General features: G+C 41.1%; 1 pseudogene; it reads right to left on the bottom strand.

Annotated features, from left to right (window-relative positions):
* Positions 1-1,491: 1,491 nt before the first annotated feature.
* On the bottom strand, positions 1,492-1,814 carry LOC142442385 (U6 snRNA-associated Sm-like protein LSm7 pseudogene; annotated as a pseudogene).
* Between the last annotated feature and the right edge of the window lie 13,737 nt (positions 1,815-15,551).

Here is a 15,551-nt window from a genome sequence, read left to right as displayed (position 1 = left end):
TCTGAGATGTTGCCATCCGGGCTAACTACCCATGTGTTTGAGCTCGGTGTTTCTAAAACTTGAGATCATTATCTTTCCTCCAAAATCTATTTCTTGCTTTGTGTGATTCTCATTAAAAACGGTACCTCCATGCTAAGAGGGATGTACTCATGTGAATGGTCATCCAAGGCAGAATTCAAGGAGCCATGCCCTACTCACCAAGGTCTACCAATTTTAGCTCCGAAATATTTCCATTAATCTCTTCACATTTCTCCATCCACGTACACTGCCAGTGTAGCCCCAGTGCAGTTCCTGTCCACTGCCAATTTAGACGGTTACCTTGCCTGAACTTTGAAATTGTGTCTATTAATCTGTCTCCCTACTGCGTATAATCCTGTCGTTCTCCTAAAATATATTCCATTTAAATGGCTCTGCTCTTTAACGCCTTTCAACAAATCATTATAATTTACAAAATGAAGCCCACCTTCACCCTTAGTCATCTCCTTCTCACTAACTTCTACCACCTGCAGCTATTTGACCACCAGCATCTCTATCTCACCCTTGTCTGTCTGTCTGTATTTTTATTTCTTTTTCACTCTAGTCTTTAAAGAATTACTTGCCATTTCTGAAATAGGGCATCCTCTCTTAGCACATGGGGTTCTCTCAGACTGATAGGTTCTTTCCCATTTTGTCCTCGTGAAATTGTCCTTCAAGATTTAGCTCAAGCACTGCATCTTCTGTAAAGTCTTCCCTAAAAGTCCTACTGTATGCTCCCTTAGCTCATTATGCAAAATTATATTACAAAATGTGAGACTCCATAATTGTGCAGACAAATTATAAAATGGTCCCCCAAATGGATACAGTCTGTCAAAGCACAATGCTCACTCATACCTTGGCCAGATGCCTTTATGCAATATGGAAACTCAACAGTCAGGTCCTTATTTATGAATATATATGTCTGTCTGTCACATGGTAGACTGTGGTAAACTGAGGGGCTGGGTGAGAATGTAATGCAGCTAAATCCTCTGTGCTCAAAATTACAGGTCAGGAAAGCTGAGGCTGGTGAGGGAAGACCCTTGCAGTTATGAGATATAAACAAGACTTTTTTTTTTCACCAATAAAATGATTTTTTAATAAAAAAGAGGGGACTTGGAGGAGGGGCATGGGGGGCCGGCTGGGTCCTTGGGGTGTAGGTGTCCTGGGTCATCTCTGACAGGGTCCTGAGGGAAGGGCACAGCAGAGGCAGGCCTGTACCAGCTCGAAGCGGTGGGGGCCCTGTCCCCCCTTCCAGAAGCATCCTTGGTCTGGGCATGGGGACTAATCCTGGATGGGGGGGTCTGCATGCAGCCCTGCTCCCAGGCTTCTTTGGGGGCCAAGGATCAAGACTGCAGGGCTGCAGACCCACCTGCCCCCACAGTGGGCCCCAAGCCCAGCCAGGGCCATGCTGGTGCTGTGCCCAGGGCCCCAGCTGGAAAGCAGGTCGCACTCGATGCTGGAGTGTTCCGGTTTTATTCAGCACACACGGCGGGCAGGGGGCTGCTGGGTGAAGGGGTTGGGGATGGCCTCCATGCCGTCCTGCGGACAGATCAGCACCACCGACGTGCCACCACACACCACCAGGCCCAGCTGCCGCGTGTCCTCCATCAGCTTGTACTGGTCGTCGGGGTCTCCTGTACTCGATGGTGCCGTCCAGCACGAGGTTGAGGAGAGGGTCGAACCCTTTCAGGATTCCGCTGGCCTCGCGCCCGCCCTAAAACTTCACCCGGATGGTCTTGTCGATGTACTTGGGCAGGTCCAAGATGCTCTCCTTCTTCTTCTTCTCTTTGTGCGCCATCTTCCCGGCTCTGCGGCGATATAAACAATCTTAATACACATTCGCCTGACTAAACACAGTCCCTCTAATGGCCCATCATAAAGGAACTACCATAAAGGAGCTACTATAAAAGATGAATCATTCTTCTGTCTAACTGTTCACTATGCCTGAAAGTTATCTGTAGATAAAGTAAGCAGGTTTTATAGGCCAACCCACCTTAAAATGTAGCAAACCCTCTCTGATGTCCCTTGCTGGGACTGATCTTAGATTGCTCCCCTTGGGAGGACTCAGCGGTGTTGGAAGTTAACTAGCACCAGGTCAAGACTCCGTGTCATTTTCACGGCCTGTTTATTACGTTACCCATTTATATTACCCATTGACTATATAATATGTTTCCTGTGTGACGTGCATGCCTTTTGAAAGATCTGTAAGCCCCACTATATATACCCACTGGAAAATACATTCACTCTCTTGGTCCTGACATAGGCACGAGGAGTCCCTGTGGCCTACTGTCTGTCTGTATTCTTTTCCATAATCGCAAAGTCGCTCCTAAGGACCCATCCATGTGTTGGGGACCCATACCCCCACAGGAGACTTTATTCCTAGCATATCAGAATGTCTGATACATAATTCTCAAGGAATATTTGCTTACTTACTTAATCAATGATCAGCACTTCTTGAACCATACCAGATAGCCTTAAATACACCAGTAACTGAGACAAAATAAAGTTTCATCTTTTCTCACATAAAGACAATCTGGAAGTAGTCAGTTCAGGGCACACCTGTGGTGATCGGGGACAAGGTTGCTTGGCTTTACAATCCATAGAACATGGTTTTTATTACTGTCTCATGGCCCAAAATGGCTGTGAGGGCTGCGTAGTGTGGCTGATCAGTATGTGTACTACATGAAGGCACCTGACCAAGAAATGAGTGGAAATTATACACTTTGGGGGAGTACCTCAATTCAAAGGAGGAACTTTGTCAAAATCATCTGCCAGGATGACTGCTACTTTATCTTGTAGTCAAAGGCCGGCACTGAAGAGGTTAGCTGAGATCCCACACTCCTTGGGGTTCCAGCCATCACATCGATTACCCTGGCAAGGCAAAAAAGTATTTCCTATCCCAAGCACTATCCTCAAAGTTCTATCCCCCAAAATATCTATCTAGATTCTACTAACCAAAACCTAATGACAGAACACAACTTGCTGAAAGGGAGACTATGAAACAGTTTTCAGTGAGCAGACTACTACCATAAATAAACTATGGGACAGTCTGAGTGCAAGTGTGGAGTACTTGTAATCTGCCACTTTGACCTCAGATGTTGATGAGCCCAGAGAAATAAAGTTAAGGTATTGTATGAATTTTCCTAACTAAAATATTTAACTAGCAAAACAAATTTATAATTGTGTTATCTAAATAAGAGGACGTTTTCAACAAAACTTTCATGATCTGTTTAATCCAGTTCCCTCCTTTCTACCTTCTTTCCTCTACCCCTCCTTCCTTCCACTTTCCTCCCATCCTTCCTTCCTGTCTTTCAATGAAAAGTTCTTAGAACATCTATATTTATAAATGCTGAGTCCTCCAGTAGAATGGTTTCCTTTGTCTTTTTTAAGTCCCCCCAAAAAATATCATTCTCAATTCTCAGAAATTTTAGGACTGTGTGTTTTATATTCTAAGGTATATTTCTAAGTGAGTGTTTTAAGTAAAGGCTCCCACCTAGCTTTCATTGGAGAATGTTTACAGCCAGGACTAAAACACCTTTTCAAACTTAACACATTTCCTTTATTCACACGAGGTTCCATCCAAACGTGTTCTTTGCATATGCCCTGACTTCCTCCTCCAGAACTTTGCTCACGCTCACGCGGTTTCTGGTTTCCACTCAACCTTCCATTTCTGCATGACTAAAAGAAGTACATCTTTCTAGCATGAGATCCAATGCTGCTTCTTCCTCCAGGGAGCCTTATCAATGCCCTGGTAACCAAATTTAGCTGCCTCCCATATGAGTATACTCAGCATGTCACATGTGATACACTTTTTCATCACGTTCACCCGTACCTATAATTATTTATGTACTTGTAGAATCTTCCCCATTAAATGTTAACCTCTTTGAGGGGAGGGGTTCTGACATATAAACTTGACATAGTAGAAATTCTATGGCTCACTTGCTGTTCTATGTGCACACCTTGTGCCTCTTCATTTATGGACAGGTTCTGCACGAGCACATGAAGTGCCCTGGAATTCCCATTCTTCTCAAGGATGTCCATAGTTTGTTATGATCCACACAATCAAATGCCTTTTCATAGTCAAGACAACAAGTAAACATCTTTCTGGTGTTCTCTGTTGGAGCCAAGGTCCAGCTGACATCAGCAATGATATCCACAAATAGAAAATACTCAATGTACGTGTTAGTTCAAGAAATCGCTTCAAAAATAATCTCCAGGTAACCTTCTTTTGGAAATGCATGGAAATAAACAGGATTTCATTTGCACACGATTGGGAATCAGCAGAGATGTGTTCTATTTCCAATTGCCATAAAATAGTTTTGCTACCTTTTGTTATGTATCAGCATCTTCATTTTACAGCTTTCTTTTCAGTCAGAAGCAGAGGAATTAGAAAACAGGTTATTACATAGCCTTGAAAGGTAAAACTAACACAAGAAAGATGAGGAGCAAATAACAAACAACTCTTCCATAATTCTTATAAGTGAAGACAAATAAATGGTTCTTAAAAGTACGTCTCTTTTTGCTCTCTTTCTGCAATTAATTTATTATTATTATTAGCTATAGTGTTTTGTTTTTAATAATAACGCAACACGTACCCCATCAGGACCAATAATGAGAGTAGCGAAACCAGGAGGGGGAAGGGGAAGGTGGAGGAGGAAGGGGAACCACTTACAGTGACCTACATATAACCCCGTCCTGTCCCACCCAGGGGATGGACAACAGAAAAGTGGGTGAAGGGAGACATCAGTCAGTGTAAGATATGAAAAAATAATAATAATTTATAAGTTATCAAGGGTTCATGAGGGAGGGAGGTGGGGGACGAGGGGGAAAATGAGCTGATACCAAGGACTCAACTAGAAAGGAAATGTTTTGAAAATGATGATGGCAACATATGGACACATGTGCTTGATACACAATGGATGTACGCATGGATTTTGATAAGAGTGGTATGAGCCCCCAATAAAATGATTAATAATAATAATAGCACAACCCAGTTTGTTCTCTAGGACCAACCTACCCTTTTGGATTCCTTCCTTCTTTCTCCCTTCTTTTCCTCTTCCAGTTTCCTTAATAGTATGGCATGTACAGTTATCTAATCAATTAAATTAATATTTTCACTTAATGAACTCTTGGTGGATAGAAGATTATATACTAATGTACACTTTCCCAAAATAACCAAATGTCACTGTGTTCTCAGGCTAAAAGTGTCAAAGAAGAATATACTTCACAGTTTTTGTCTTGCAGGTTTTTCATAACAACTTGTAATTCTGTGTAACAAGCTTGAGCTAGAGGCTGAAATAGGAGAAAGATTATGTGACATCCCAAGCCTCACACACAGATGAAAATCTATTATTAAAATTACACTTAGTTGCTACAGGGATGATATTGCATATGTGAACATCTCATGAAAATAATTTTTATAATTAAACAAAAATTTTGATGTTCCACTTTAAGATTTCCTCTTTTTAATTTTTATTGTAGGCTTTATGAAAAGCAGTGGACAAACATCCCTGTACACCTTATCAATATTTCACTACTTAGCATTTTATTCTGCAAAAGACCATCATTTTCCTGAAATCATATTTTTCCAAATTTTCTGAGGAGTGGCTTTTTGTATTTATTTCATAATTTGTCTGGGATTTTTTTCCTCTGAACAAAAGACATTTGTGTAAGTTGTTGTTGTTAATTGTCATCCAGCCCGCCTTCACTCACGGTGACCTTCACTCATGGCAGACTGAATGAGCTCTCCTTCATGATTGTTGGTGTGTTTGAGACCATTGTGACTACTCTGTCAGTCGGTCCTGTTGTGGGTTTCCCTCCTTTTCAACAGCACTGTATTTAGCTAAAATACTTGGTAAGGTGGAAACATAAGTATGGCCTCTAAAAACATGTCGTACACAAGGCTGAAGCGAGTGCTAAACTAGTTACACCATTTGACTGAGGCCAAAATAGGGAATTGCTTCTTACTGAAATTAATACTGCTTGGCCTACTGACTTAATCTATCACAGATGAGCATGAGGGAAATTGGTAGACAGATAGAATGGGTTGGCAGGAATAGTTCCTGTGGTGGGGCATGTTGAAGAAGCTCTGGGCAGATGTGCTAACAAATCAGAGGTAAAAACAATTGGCTCCATCCTATGTGCAAAAGAAAGACTAGCTGTCTTTAGACCCAGCTACCCCCCTCACCAACAAAGCTGTGCTCTAGTGACTGTCAAACCAATGCTTGGTTTGTCCCTCCTTCCTAAGGTAAGGAGTGACCCAGAGAAAAGGTTTCATCCAACATGTCCTATCGTAGGGAGAGGACCTGGGGTCCCTTTCTCTGTGTCTTTAGGATGCCCATAGAAGATTTCAATCTGACCAACTTGTGGAAAATAAGGGAGGGAGGGGATTGTGAAATACAGAAAGAAAGGCACAGGGTAGTTTAGACGCCTTTGACAGGACACTAGAAGTCTAGGATTCACCCATGAAATCAAAATCAAACGAGTCCATTCTAACTCACAGCTATCCCAATAGGACAGATTAGAACTGCCCTCGTGGATTTCTGAGACTGAAGCTCTTTGCGAGAGTAAAAGACCTCATCGCTCTTCTTCATGAAATCAAGACCCAGCAAAATCTGCCTTTTGTGAGATTCCACTGGAAATATACAAGTAGGTCATGGAGGAACTGTCATCTCTTTAAGAACCAATATTTGTAGTTGTTGTTAATAGCATTGTATTAGTGACTTTACCTTGTAGAAAATTTAAAAATAGAGAAAGGCACATTTAAAATAGGGACCCTGGCTCAGGGGTTAAACAGCTTGATTGCTAATGTGAAAGGTCAGTACTTCCAGCCACCAGCGGATCCAAAGGACTGGGCAGTGTGTAAAGATTTACAAGCCTGGAAATGAAGCTCTTCTCTGTCGGAGTCTGGACCAACTTGAAAATATTGGGTTTGGTGGGGGATTTTTTGGTGTACTCAACACCTTGGTAGTATATATATTATTACAGATCTCTCGATATACAAGGGGCTTCAAAAAGTTAGTGGAACAATTCCATTAATATAAAATTCTATTTTCCCACGAATACTTTGAAGCCTCCCTCATATGGTATTATTTATTTCCCTTAAAGATTTTAAGAAAGAAGCCTTAACTTGGTTTTAGAATCCATCATCTAACCTTTTGACTTTGTTTTTATGTTGAGTGTAAATTTACTTTTGTGATTAAGTTTTCTTTTGCATGTTATTAAAATTCATTTTGATGTATCAATTTATGCTGGGACACTGTGACCTAGTAGCACACTGCAAAGGAGGGGCAAATAAGCCAGCTATTAGCATTTAGTAAATGTATCCCACCCATGAAATCATTTACATTTCATAATCTGAGACTTTATTATCTAGAATAACTCTTTAAATGTCAAGCATTAGCTTTTTAAAGCTAATACCAACTGCTAATACACCTACACAAGACAAAGTCACTGAACTTCCACCAGCTGACCTTTAAAAGAATCTTCAAAAAGGAGTATGCTCTTTTCTGCAACAAGGAAAATCTTGTTCATCATGTTCTTTCCAGAATTAAACTCTTTTATTTAGCTTGTATTTATCGGTGGTCTAATCCCAAAGAAACAACCCAAAGCACAATGTTATTAATATTTTCAAGTCATCTGAAAGCTTCCTTATTTTCCACGTTTTATTTCATTCTTTGTAAATCTACACTGTGCTCTATATGACTCTCTTCCCAGAACTTTCCATTAAGTTATTTTAACAGAAGAGACCAACCCAGCCTGTTTTGTTTTCCTTTTGACAGCCTGTATGAAATAGAACACATCTTTTGATGTGTACATGGGGCCTCTGTTTCGCTCTGCAGTTCCCAAATGACTCACACTCAGCACACATTGGCATTTGCATGCTCTTTTATTAACCTTTTCAGTTCCTTCTTTCTGTCAGCCAGAATTTAGGGGCCCAACATGTGATGCAATGTAAGAGCCACAAAACAAATTATTTTCCCTGGTGCTTGTTACAATCCTGAAAAATCCTCCCAGGGTATTCAATCCTCTGGGGAGGAAAAAACCTTAAATAACATATTAAAATGTGTACCACCTTAAATTACAATGCCCCGATACCTAAAATGCAGAATAATTCTCTGAAGTTCTCTGGGTATGAGAAGTAGGAGATAATGTGGTCAAATAAGTACAGGACAATTTGTTTCTCTAGTCAACCCAGACTGAAACACTGATTGACCCCCACCCCCACCTCCAGATAGGTACTTTCAAGTTGGTATAAAATCTGACTATCTCAGGGTGCAGTATATCACCGATGAAACCCACAACTTTCCTCTAGTTCTTTGGTGCTTACTTCCCCCACTAGCATGACCTCAATTCTACCTTACAAATCAGATTAGACCAGAGCATGCACACTGCTACAGATAAGAGCCCACAACACAGGGAATCCAGGATAGATAAACCCCTCAGGACCAACAAGGAGAGTAGAGATACCAGGAGGATTAGAGGAGAGTGGGGGGAGAAACAGGGAATCGATCACAAGGATCAACCTAGGTACCCCTCCCAAGGAGATGAATAACAGAAAAGTGGGTGAGGGGTGATGGAGGACATGTAAGATATGGAAATAATAATCTGTAACTTATCAAGAGTTCGCAAGGGAGGGAGGGCGGGGGATGGATGAGGAAAAGAAATGGGGAGCTCAAGTGGAAAGACAATGCTTTGAAAATTATGATGGTGGCATATGTGCAAATGTGCTTGACACATTGGAGAAATGTATGAATTGTGATGAAATGTAAGAGCCCCCAATAAAAGTATTAAAAAATAAGTATTGGACATGCTACATACTACATGTTTTTCCTCTTGAAAGATGTACCGTACTCTTTAGTTTAACAAGAAAATTGAGGTCTCATCTAAAGAAACATGTTGAACTTGCCTACCCTGGTTTTTCTCATCTATCTTGGCCAAAGAGTTTTGCTTATCACCTATCAATATCTCATAGTACATATTCTATGGAGTATACTTTGGGAAACATCCTGACAGTTATAAGTAGCAAGCCTTGTTTCAAAACCACAGTCATAAAGTTGGAAATCTAATGTCAATAGTTACATAGTTTAAGGCTCAGGTTTTCAGATTTAAAAAAATCTACCTCTAAATAGATAAAATAAATTTGTTTAAATAATAAAATTAGTATTAAAACTATTGTTTCCCATTCCATTCCTGTGAAGCCAAGAAACCGACCTCCATAATTCTCCAACTGAAATGAAGCATGTAGATGATTTGATTAAAATGCCAGAGAGCTGTAGAGCCCATCCAAAGTGACCTCTTCAGCTGGGTTACTGACCCTCTTATTTCTGTGAGCTCATAAATTATTAAGAAGGATCGATATGAGTCCTTGTGGGGTAATTTTTGCTGCTACTGCTGTTTGTTCACTTGACCTTATATCGTTAATATTGTATTATTCTGCATAACATATAATGCTAGATATTATTCTCTAACCTATTAGACAAAACATTTACTCCATTATAATATCAAATATTTTGCAAGGCCATATTTATTACCTAGAGATCAAGTTCATAGTTAATATAATCTAGTTATATACACATTTTAATAAAAGGCAATACAATATCTTAGTGGTAATATACAAGATAATGTAAAGGAACATAGATCATAATTAATAACACAGTGACGTGTTCAGGCATGACGAGCAGATGGACTGACACCCTGGCTGCACCAATGGACTCAAACATAAGAACAATTGTGAGGATGGCACAACATCAGGCAGTTTTTCCTTCTGTTGTACATAGGGTCACTGAGGGTCAGAACCAACTCAAAAGCACCTAGAACAACATTAGAAAGAAGAGGGGGAAAAAAAGACATGGAGTCGTGGGGAGAGCAGGGCACTAACCACCCAAGGGGAGGGTATTGTTTATATCTCCACGGGGGAGGGAGAGAGGGACCAGACTTCCACACAGTGCACCAACTCGTGAATGTAACATACCAGCACAAAGCAGCAAACCAACAGAGAGGTTTGCAGCCATGGGGGGCAGGGGCAATCCCAACTATGTGGACCTCCCCCCTGCTCCCCAGAGGAATGCACTTCAGAGGACAGCACTGAAGCTGCAGCTCAGGGAGAGGGGCACTTCTGATGAGGAGCAAATGAAGAGGGAAGGAGGGAGAGTGGAACACTTCCTGGCCCACAAAGCCCTAAGGATGATATTCTGCCAATGCACAGAGAGGACCATAGGCCTGGCCCCGCCACGAGACACCACATGCCTCACTGACCCAAAGCGCTAAGGGAGACAACACTGAAGACACAGTGTGGGAATTGTGCCCGATCTGACCCCACCACAGGAGGCAAAACACTAAGGGCGTGCAAGAGAGCAGGAAGGGGAGCAGAGCAACAAAGTCCCTGAGGAACACCAAAAATAGACTTTGGGGCCAGGGCGTGACATCCCATCAGACTTGACTGGAAAACACTCCTAAAGGTCAACAGACAGACCTGGTACTATTTACAGGTTTTTCTTTCTTTGCTGTCATTTTTGTTGTTGTTATCATAGTTGTTTGGGTTTTTTGTCTTCTTTTGTTGTCATGTTTTGCTTTGTCTTGTTTTTGTGCCCATTATTGTCATTACATGTCTATCTAGATAAGATAGTCAGGTTAAATAATCCCTAGGAGAAAACAATGGGACTGATGGTTCTGGGAGGACACACGAGGAGTGGGAGAGGAAGGGAGTTACCAACAAACCCAGGGACAAGGGAACAACATGTGATCTAAAATAGATAGCAAGGGGGACATAGGATGTCTGGTGGGGCTTGATTAAGAGCAATGTAGCCATGAAGAATTACTGAAACCTGAATGAAGGCCGAACAAGATAGTGGGACAAGAGGAAAGTAAAAGGACATAGAGGCAAGAACTAGGAGGCAAAGGACATCTATAGAGGTCTAAATACAAGCATGTACATATGTAAATATATATAATGATAGGGAAATGATCTTTTATATCTATGTACATATATTTATTTGATAAGTAGTAAGGCAGCAGATGGACATTAGTTCTCCACTCAAGTACTCCCACAACACAGACATTTTGTTCTAATAACCCGGCATTCTGTGTTGCTCACTTTCCTTGACACGATCGCTGAAGACAAAATGGGTGCATAAACAAATGTGGTGAAGAAAGCTGATGGTGTTCAGCTAACAAAAGATAGTGCACCTGAGATCTTAAAGGCCTGATAAACACCTTTCTGAGAAGCAACAAAGTCCACATGGAAGAAGCACACAAGCCTGTGTGATCATTGAGGTGTTGAAGGGATCAGGTATCAGGCATCAAAAGCCCCAAACAGAAAAACATATCAACGTGAATGAGGGGGAGGACGGAATCGAGACCCAAAACCCATCTGTAGAAGGGACACAAGGAAGAGACGAGCCAGTCAAGGTGCAATATAGCACTAATTAAGCATACAACTTTCCTCTAGTTCTTTAATGCTTCCCTACCCCCAACTATCATGACCCCAATTCTACCTTACAAATAGGGCTAGACCAGAGCATGTACAGTGGCACAGACAAAAGCTTGCAACACATGGAATCCAGGACAGATAAATCCCTCAGGATCAATCAGGAGAGTAGCGATACTAGGAGGGGAAGGAGGAGGGGGGGGTGGTGAATAAAAAGGGAACCTCACAATGATCAACACATACCCCCTCCCCATCCAGGGGGATGGACAATAGAAAAGTGGGTGAAGGGAGACATCGGTCAGTGTAAGGCATGAAAAAAAAATTATCAAGGAATCATGAGGGAGGGTAGGAGAGGGAAGAGAAAAAATTGAGAAGCTAATAGCATGGGCTCAAGTTGAAAGAAAATGTTTGGAAATGATGATGGCAACATGTGCACAAATGTACTTGACACAATGGATGGATGTTTGGATTGTGATAAGAGCTGTAAGAGCCCACAATAAAATGATTTTTAAAAAGAGAAAAAGAAAGCATAGTGAAGAACCTAGATCTTGTGTGTAGTGTTAATGCAAATGCTATGGTAACAACAGCAGACTGATACAGTGATAGGTGATGTGATTTTTCCAAAGTGGTGAACTACTGAGATAGTACATTTATTTTGCCAACCTGGTCGATAAACACATAGGGAGTTAATTGAAGGGCACAGAGATAAATGGCTCCGTGAACCTCGCCTTTCTAGTTCTTGGATTTCTTGCGTTGTGATGGTCACACCACTGTGCAGCTACCTTAGCCAGTTCCCTGCTTCAGCTGGCAAGGCTCACTTCCTGCAAGACATCCCCAAGGAGAAGCCACATGGACCTACCCGGATGCAGCCCTTGGTGCTGGAGCAGCCATGTGGAGACCCCTGCCAGTGCTGAGATGCTTACACTTTCACTGACTCAGCTTTCCTCCTGCAGTCAGAGTCATAGTGTATGTTTTGTGAGATGGAGGAGGACTTTGTGGACTGATGTCGGACATTTGAGTTAATATTGGACATGTGGGGTTGGGCAGCAATGGGTTGGGATATTTTCTTGATGTGCATTTAACCTTTATATAAAACTTTCTCTTATACATGAGTTTCTGTGGATTTGTTTTTCTAAAGTACCCAGACTAACACAACTACTCTTGGTAAAATTGCAAAAAACCTAAAACACATGCTTTTATCTATTTATACAACAGCTACATTCATGGAAAATGCATGCTAAACCTTAAAAATAAAGCCTTTTCTATTGTTCTTTAAATAGGTTTAAAAATAAAAAAGAAAGTTTGGTTCTGGGTTCTGATCATAATGAATAAATGTTTTTGAATGTCCAGAAAAGCACGTGTTTACATGAATTTCCAAAGGGATGTCTTAAAATTAAGTGGGAGTCAGGGACATGCACTCATCTAGGTAAAGACCTCAGTGGAAATTGTAGCACATCTCACAAACTCAGCACCTGTTCAGCAATCTCAAGTAGCACACCCACTGTCTCTCTCCCTACCGCTGGGCTATCCAAAGTCCTCCACACACGGTCAAGTGTAGGAGAACAACACCTGAAGAAGCACTGTCGTAGAAGGTTGCCTAGCATTCCCTTAAGATCTCTGGATGGTAGTATGAGCCCCTAATAAAATGATTTTTTTTAATCTCTAGATGGCAAAAATAGCTTGTCCTTGACTATTGAGCCAAAGATTGACAGTTCAAACTCACCTAGGAGCCCTGGAAGAACAGCCTGGCAATCAGTTTCCAGAAGGATTGCAGCCAAGAAATCTCCCTACAACTATTCTACTCTGTAACAGAAGTTGACAGCTGTTGAACTTGGTTTGACACCAGTGGGATTGGGTTTCTCTTTTTAGCAGAAAATATCAAATTACAAAAAAAAGAAAAAGTAGGAAATAGAAAAAGAAAATATCACATTACCTAGATGCACTAAAATTCAAATGCACAATCTTCTTAAATCCCTAATAATCCTGAAAGGTGCCACTTACAAAGATCTCACAATGTCCTTGACATTTTATTTACATGTTTCTATTTAAATTTGACAGCACCATATAAGATACATATTATTACTTTTCCATTTCACAAATAAAGAGCTTAAAGCTCCCATCTAATTCAAAATAAAAAGTTCATGTATAATAAGAATAAAACAAAGTGTATTATGACAACTCTCCTAGTCAGCCTAGTGAGGGGTAATCTCAGCTCCAGGAATTTGTCTTGGCTTGCCCATAATGGAAATGGGGTACCAGAGCTCCATGGCCATGAGTTCTACCCTGGCCAAGGTTGTTAGAGGACACTAGAACCAATCCTGTAAGCTCTCCTAATTGACAATAGTGTCTGCATACCAGTCATTGTCCCCTTCCTGCTTCCACACTACCATCTGCATCAGTGATGAACTGATCTGCTGCCAATCATGATTTTAGAATGAATTTCTCTTGTTTTCTATAGTCTTTCACTGGCAATGTGGCCATGAATCTTTTGGATACCCTTATGGCCTCATACGGAAGGTTCTTCCTCATTTGGATGATTTGCCTTTGTCCTGTTGAAGAGCCCTAGTGGCACAAGGTCAGCAGTTCGAACCCCCCAGACACTCTAAGGGAGAAAGGCATGGCTTTCTACTCTGGTACAGAATTACAGTCTTGGAGACCCACAGGTGTTTATGAGTCGGAATTGACTCGATGGCAGTGAGGTAGAATTTAAAAACAGAAGAACTTAAAGTTCAAAGATATCAAATAGCTTTCTCTTAGGAAGCTAGAATCCAAACTTAGTTCGTGTTCATGTCCACAAGTTTAGCCATGACATTTTGACAGATGGGGTTTTCATTGCAGTGGAAGGTAACCATACTTTCTGCCCAACACTTTCTTACCTTCTGGTGGAAGGTTCCTAAGTAATTGCATTTTCTTTTTATCTCTTTATAATAATTCTTTTCTGGAAACATTTGAAGGCATTCCCCATGCCCTCCTCCAACTTTTATATATATATAATATATATATTATATATATATAATATATATATTATATATATATATTGTGGTTTGGGTGAAAGTTCACTTACTCCATCTGACTTTGAAAGTGGGGATCTATGCTACACTTGGATCTGCTACAATTGGCTCTAATTAATGCCCCAACCCTTAGGCTGTCTTTGAGTGAACGATTCAGTGCAACTGAGCAAATTCAATTTTTAGAGGACTTCAGAAATTTTTAACCTGAAGGAACAGGTCCAAGAAGTATACTGTTACATTGCCTCTTTCTCCTCACCGATGATTCACTTTTTTAACTACTGGGCTGTTGCTACCACCCCCAAGTTTTCACCTGAAAATACGATCTGAGACGCTTCAACTGACCTCCTCATTGTGGACATACATTGCCCATAATAAACTCAAAGTCAGTATTTCCTGAGTGAGTACGTGGCAATGAATTCTACATAACTCAGCACAATAATTATATGCTAAAGAGAATACTGTGGTGGCCGCAAAGGACTCAGACATGACGATTGAGAATTATTTCTGTTGTCAGAACCAACACAACAGCACAGGGTAAAAACATCACAACACACATGAGCAGCTTCTTCACATATGTCTTGTTTTACACGTCTATAAAATGATCCGTTGTTGTTGTTGTTGTTGTTGTTGTTGTTGTTGTTTGGTGCCCCGGAATCTGTTCAATGTCACAGTGACCCTGAGTCTAAGGGAACCAAACACTGCCTGTTGTTGTGTCACCTTCCCTCCCGTTTGTTGTCACTGTTGAGCCCACTGTTGCAACCACTGCACCCGTCTGTCTCATTGAGGCCTTCCTCTCTCCCCTGTCTCTCTACTTTACCAGCTGCTGTTCTTTTCCAGGGACTGGTCTCTCCTGACAGCATGTCCAAAGTACATGAAACCAAGACTCACCATTCTTGACTTTCAGGAGCATTCTGGCTATCCCTCCTCCAAGATCAACTTATTTGTTCTTCCGGAAGTCCATAGGACTTTCAATATTCTGTACTAACACCCTAATTCAAAGACATCAATTCCTCATTCATTGTCCAGCATTCACATGTGAATACATGTGCATTTTTGCCATTTGATTTCTGCATGCCAGGCATACAGGTATTTTTGAG

Source organism: Tenrec ecaudatus, chromosome 3 (genome assembly GCF_050624435.1).
Source record: "Tenrec ecaudatus isolate mTenEca1 chromosome 3, mTenEca1.hap1, whole genome shotgun sequence".
Lineage (NCBI taxonomy): Eukaryota > Metazoa > Chordata > Mammalia > Afrosoricida > Tenrecidae > Tenrec > Tenrec ecaudatus.
Note: the sequence above shows the minus strand (reverse complement) of the source record. Positions and strands in the feature narration are given on the sequence as shown.